Raw genomic sequence first — 7,288 nt, 5'->3', positions numbered from 1 at the left:
ATATATATGTTGGAAAATAAGAGGCTATTGTAAGAGGAGGAATTCTAAAAGAAAAGATGAACATTTATAAAACTCACTTTTATTTCACTTTTGAATTTCTTGATTTTACTTCATACAAAACTCAAAGACACCACATATATTTATACTAGTGACTCCTCCATTAAGATTGTGTCAACACATTTTAATCCAATGGTTACTATATATTGTCTCTCTAAAATATTCTCTTATCTTCATTTACAAAAGTCATTAATTACATATTCTAGAATTCTCTAAATAACTCTTTTATAATATATTTCTAGAATTCTCTAAAAAATTCATCATAAAATGGGACTTTAGAATTTTCTAAGGTCTTTTCTAGACTATGTGCTCAATTAAAACACCCACTCAATTAAAAGGACCAATTAATCAAGTTTAATTTTCAACACCCTCTCTTAAACTTAATTTGTTATCCCGAGTAATATTTTTATCCTGATAAAATCTTCATGCTTGAGAGACTTGGTGAATATATCAACTACTTGATCATAAGTCTTCACATATTCTATTTGCACATCCTTTCTTGTGATGTAGTCTCTGATGAAGTGATAGCGTGTATCAATATGTTTACTTTGATTATGAAAAACAAGATGGCCAAAGCGATAGCTAACTTGTTATCGACACAAATCTTCGTTGGCTCTTCTTGAGGCAATCTTAACTCCTGCAATAAATTATGAAGCCAAATTGCATGACAGACACATGATGTTGCAACAATATATATACTCAGTTTCACAAGTAGAAAGAGCAACAATTGGTTGCTTCTTTTACATCCAAGTAAAAATAGTATCTCCCATGTAGAACACGAACCATATAGTGCTTTTTCGCTCATCCAAATCTCCGGCCCAATCGCTATCACTATATCCGACAAGCTTGGAATCATTTGATGATGAACATAATAAGCCAAAGTCGATCATCCCTTTGATATATTGAAGAATCTTTTTGACAGTCTTTACATGTGTAGTTGTTGGTGCCTCCATATAATAGCTAACAATTCCAATAACATAAAGGATGTCTAGCCTAGTGCAAGTCAGGTAGCACAAGTTACCAACCAAGCTCTTAAAAAATATTGGATTAACCATTTCGATATTCTACTTTTTTGAAAACTTGCCTTTACATTCCATTAAAGTGCTTTTGGGGTTGCAATCATTCATATTTAATTTCGTGTGCAATCATTCATATTGAATTTCGTGGGAATTTCTTTTTCATAGTTTTCTTGAGAAATAAAGATGCCTTCATCCTTTTACTTAACTTAAATTCCATAGGTAGTATGTCATTTGTCCAATGTCCGTCATCTCGAACTCTTTAGCCATCAATTTCTTGAATTCTTTAAACACATTTGAATTACTTCCAATGAAAATCAAGTCATCCACATACCGACACACTATCAAAATACTCTCATCCTTGACTTTGATGTAGAGGGCATGCTCATAAGGACATTTGATGTAGTTATTTTCAAGGAAATACTTGTCGATGCGGTTGTTCCATGCCCTTGGTGCTTGTTTTAACCCGTAGATAACCTTCTTCAACTTCAAAACCTTGGCTTCTTGCCCTTTGACTTTATAGCCCGGTGGTTGTTGAATAAGACTTCCTCTTCAATAACTCTATTTAGAAAGGCAGACTCTACAACCATTTGATATATTTTCCACTATTTTGAGCTACCAAAAAAATGATTAGCCTTATAGCTTCAAGTTGAGCAGCAGGAACAAATACCTCATCATAGTCGATACTAGCTATTTAGCTATAACCTTTCGCTACTAACCTTGTTTTATATTTCTCGACTTATCCTTTGACATTAATCTTTTTTGCTTTGTATACCCACTTTACACCATTTCTCTCGGTTGCCTTGATTTCTTCGTCCATTGCATCCTTTCATTTCTTACTTTATGTGGTTTGTTGAAAATTTATAGGTTCACAATAGGCAAAAATGCAAAAAAGAGTGAGATTGTCTTGATTCTCAGTTACCTCATAAATTTCCTTTAAACTTCTAAAATGTGGTACTTTTTCACTTGACCCTTCACTTGAAGATGATAGGTCCTCTTGAGTACTTGAAGTTGGTGGTGTTATGGGCTCATCGCTTTCTTGATCCATCCTTAGCTGCTCAACTTCTTCATCCTTAAAGAAGTTGTAGTGATCTTCATGTTTGTCCCAAACCCATTCTCCTTCTTCATTGAAGATGACATCACAACTGATGATTTTCTTCATAGTGTTTGGATTATATAACTTGCTTCCTTTTCAGCTGGAGTCATTACCAATGAAAATATACTTCTCACTCTTATCATCCAATTTATTTTGTTGCTCATCGGGTACGAGCACTTGTGTTATGCTTCCAAACACTCTTAGATGAGATATACAAGGTCCACTACATGCTTCTTGCGGTGTCATTCCTCAGACACTACTTGTTGGAGATCTATTGGATAAGTAAACCGCGTATGCAATAGCTTCGGCCCAAAATTCCTTAGGTAGCCTCTTACTCTTGAACATACTTCGAGCTATATCAAGGATAGTTCGATTCTTTCTTTTCGATACACCATTTAGTCAAGAAGATCTTGGGACGGTCGACATATTTCGTTGGTTTCACAAAATTCTTAAAATTGTTTTTGAAGTAAACTCTCCTCCTCGATCAGATCGCATAGCTTTGATTTCGATATCGCTTTTTTTCTCTACCAAGGCTTTGAACTTTTTGAATACTTCAAAGACCTTTGATTTTTTCTTTAAAAAGTATACCCAAGATTTTTTTGAAAAATCATCTATAAAGAGAAGGAAATAATTACTCTTACCGAGAGAGCTTGGCCTGGTTGGACCACATACATCCGTATGTTTGAATTCAAGTGCCTTACGTGTTCTCGAATTTGACTCCTTTGGAAAGCTATTCATGAATTGCTTCCGGAGCAAGCAACCTTAACATATCTGATCTAGGTGTTTGATGCAGGGGAGCTTCTCACCATTTTCTTCTTTGATAATAGCTCCAGTCCTCCAAAATTAAGATGTCCAAATCGAAGATGCTATAGCCAAGATGGGTCTTTGTAGCAGGTTTTGAGACACTTGAATATCATTTTGAATATTGAGCAAGAACATTCTATTCTTTGACATTGGTATCTTTTTAATTATGTTGATCATATTATCTCTTATAGAAAGATTTTTATTTTTCAAAAGAATATCATAACATTTCTCTAAGAGTTGACCCAGACTTACTCTTCTTATTTGACACATAATAGACGTTAGAAATGAATTGGTTCTTTCCATTCTTCAATCGGATAAGAATATTATCTTTGCCTTTCACAACTATCTTAGACTCATCTCCAAAGGATACATTGCCGCTCACCGACTCGTCAAGTTTCACGAACATGCTTTTTCTTCCACACATATGGTTTCTTACACCAGTGTCCATATACTATGTGTTATCTTCACCTTTTTCATTCTCCTTATATGCCAATAGCAAAGTTTCATCTTGTTGACTTCTCTATTCCACATAAATATCCTTCTCTTCAACTTTATTGTTATTGGGAGTTCTACATTCAATAAAGTGACCAAATTTTATACAGTTGTAGCACATCACTTGAGATTTGTTAGGAGTTCTACATTCAATAAAGTGACCAAATTTTATACAGTTGTAGCACATCACTTGAGATTTGTTATACCTTTGTCTTGATTTTCCACTTCCACACCCTCTTATTGAACTTCCTCATTGTCCAAAATTGGTATTGTTATTCTTGTCATTGTTAGAGCTCCACCCTCATCCGCATCCATGATCACGACCTTGTCCTCGACCGCAACGTCTTCCTTATTGGCTTCTACCATACTCGAGGCTCTCTTCTTTAGTTGAATTAATTTGTGTTTTCAGGAATTGTTCCGTGATAACTTACTTCTTCTTTTTCTTTTCTTCATAGGCTTATAAGGAACCCATGAGTTGCTCGATTGTCATAGCCTCTAAGTCCTTGGTTTCTTCAATAATGATGCAATATGATTAAACTTTGAATCGAAAGATCGAAGAATTTTCTCTATAATCCTTACATATTTTAGCTTCTCTCCATTTCTTTTTAATTGATTAGAAACGGCTAAGACTCTAGTAAAGTAGTCGGAGACCACTTCGACTTCTTTCATATGTAAGGCTTCGAATTCACATCTTAATGTTTGGAAATGCACCTCTTGACCTGCTTCGCTCCTTTGTAAGAGGTCTGAAGCTTCTCCCATGCCTCTTTGGTAGACTTCACATCAAAAATCTTTTCAAAAGTGTTATCATCTAATCCTTGAAAGATTAGATATAGAGTCTTCTTTTCTCTCTTCCTTAAATCTCTTATACTATCATTTTGAGCTTGGGATAAACTTGACTCATCTTGTGGCTCCTTGTAGCCTTTCTCTACCATCTCCCATACCTCTTGCGCTCCAAGAAGGACCTTCATTTTGATGCTCCAATTGTCATAGTTATTATTGTTGAGCGTTGGGACTTGGAAGGAGATCATACCATTGCCGTCATCTCTTTAAAAATAAATTTCGACTCTTATACCACTTTGTTGAAAAATGAAAGGCTATTGTAAGAGGAGGAATTCTAAAATAGAAGGGTAACACTTGTAAAACTTATTTTTATTTCACTCTTGAACTTCTTGATTCTACTTCATAAAAAACTCAAAGACATCACACCTATTTATACTAGTGACTCCTCCATTAATATTGTGCCAACATATTTTAATCCAATGGCTACTATTGACTCTCTAGAATATTCTTCTCTCTTTATTTACAAAGTCATTGATTACATATTACAGAATTCTCTAAATAACTCTTTTAGAATATATTTCTAGAATCATCTAAAACATTCTTCATGAAATGGGACTTTAGACTTTTCTTAAGTTCTTTTCTAAACCATGGGTCCAATTAAAAGGCCCAATTAATCAAATTTAATTTTTAACAAAAATATTGGCCTTAGATGGCTTGAACACATAAAACATTGGCCTTCTGAGTGTAGTGTTGCATATTTGAGTTTAATTATAATGCATTAATTTTAAAAAAAAAATCTAATATATTTAAGCCCAACTTGATGTAGTTTGTATGAAATAGTTTTCTTTCTATATATTGTGAGTTTTTTGTTAACAGTAATTGCAAGTATTCTATTTTTCATAGGTAAGTTGATGTGATCATGAGGTTATATTAAGTGATTGAGGGTCTGTTTGGGGCTGTTACTCATTCAAAATTTTCTTTCTTTCTAAGTGAATCCCTACCACCAACATTGCCTTGAATCTAACCTCCTGTTTTTTTGGAATAGTTACTTGCAATACATAGTTATTTTGTATTGTTGTTTATTTATTAGTTATAAAAAAATCTATGTATAATTCTTTCTCTATCTTTTTTCCAAAAAAAAAAAAGTTCGTGAACAGTGCCACCAACATTGACGTCGCACTGTTCAAAACAGTGCGAAAATGCCTTTCGAAATGCCGTTCGGTTGAACATCAGGCCAACCGCAAACGGAACGACATTTGGTATGAGATGCCCTTAGCGAAATAAAGACATTTAGGGTGCCCTTCTATTTCTTCTCTCCCTTTGCTAGCAAGATTGTAATCCCCCAAGTCAGATTGATCTTTCTAATTTCTAGGTTCTTTTTGTGATCATGATTATTCTAGCCCTCCTGTAATTTCACTATACAATATATGATAAGCATGATACTCTAATTAAGCTTTCTATGCAATCTAACCAATCATTATTTTCTGCTATTTAAAGGTTGTTTATTTACTGGTAATATACTTTGATCATTTTTATCTATTAGCTAATATATATTCTTCAACTCCATTCAAATATTCTAAGAATAAACTTTTTTTTTTGCTCTAATTTTCATGATTTATGTGACCATAAATCATACATTTAAAAATTCTTAGATTTATCATAATCTCTATTTTTTTTTCTAAATTTTCTCAAAGAGTTTTCTGATCAAGAGCTGTAGATAGACTTCTATTCAATAAGTGATGAAAAGTATTAGTTGTTTCATCTCAAAAATACTTGAGCTTTGTTTGGGACGGCTTTCTTACTGCTTCACTGATGCGGAGCATTGTAGCTTAAATCGTTCCTTAGACATATGTTATCTAGTTTGTTACAAGCTTTTTATAGGATTATAGAACTTTCTAGTTTTTTTCTAGTTTTCTCTAGTTTTCTACCTAATTATTATATATAGCATGATGTAAGAAGAGTTGAGACATTGATGAATATTATATGTTTTTGAAGCTTTAAGGTTGGTGTTACCTTTGTTCCCTATATTGGGATTAAATCCTTCAAGCATTATCTTCTTCCAACGATCCAACCCACATCAGTTGGTATCAGAGCCCGGAGCTTGCGAAGAACGATGGATTGCAGAAGGTGACTATCAACGACGATCGAAGCCGAAGAAAATGGGCAGTTGACGAAGATCGACGCCGAATAAGATGGGCGGTCGGCGATGATCGACGCCGAAGGAGATGGGGGGTTGACGACGAAGACGACGACTATCCTCCACTCCAATGGCAAGATCTGCCGCCCCACTATCCTCACGAAGAGAGCCGCCAAAGAAGAAGGGTTGTCGACCATGATCGATGTCGTGAAGCCCTTCGGTTGGGCGATGATCGACGCCGAAGGAGATGGGCGGTCGACGACGAAGAAGACGACTATCCTCCACTCCAACTTCCACTCCAATGGCGAGATCTGCCGCCCCACTATCCTCACGAAGAGAGCCGCCAAAGAAGAAGGGTTGTCGACCATGATCGATGTCGTGAAGCCCTTTGGTTGGCTCAAATGGAAGCATCAATTGATCGAATGGATATTTTATGTGTTAATTTCATGCAATTGGTGGAGAGAATCATGGGCAGGCCGACAACCATACCGTCCCTGTCGCTCCTCGGCTCCACCAATACACAGGCACAACCAACCCTACTTCTGCCTGTAGATTCGCATGCAAACAATCCTTCCGTCGCCGATTTCGACTCCATCACAAGACTTTCGTATGCCAAAACTCCCATACCCGCATGATGACATTCCCATACCCGGCATTCAACCCGATCCCGCCGCTACCACTCCGACATTGCCGCCCGCACACACAGAGCTCCCGCCCCCGCTCCTATTCTGCTCTCGTGGTCTAGCTCTTGGCGTCGAGCCCGATCTCTCACGACCTGATTCCAGTCTTGCCGCTATTTCATCTCGCGAATGACAGTCAGACCTGTCCGTGCTCCATGAGACAGGACCAAACCCACTCATTGTGCTCTATGCACTTGTGACCGACGCCTTCCACAACCCAAACCCT

This window comes from Dendrobium catenatum, unplaced genomic scaffold (genome assembly GCF_001605985.2).
Source record: "Dendrobium catenatum unplaced genomic scaffold, ASM160598v2 fragScaff_scaffold_665, whole genome shotgun sequence".
In the NCBI taxonomy this organism is placed as follows: Eukaryota; Viridiplantae; Streptophyta; class Magnoliopsida; order Asparagales; family Orchidaceae; genus Dendrobium; species Dendrobium catenatum.
This window is presented reverse-complemented; position numbering follows the sequence as displayed.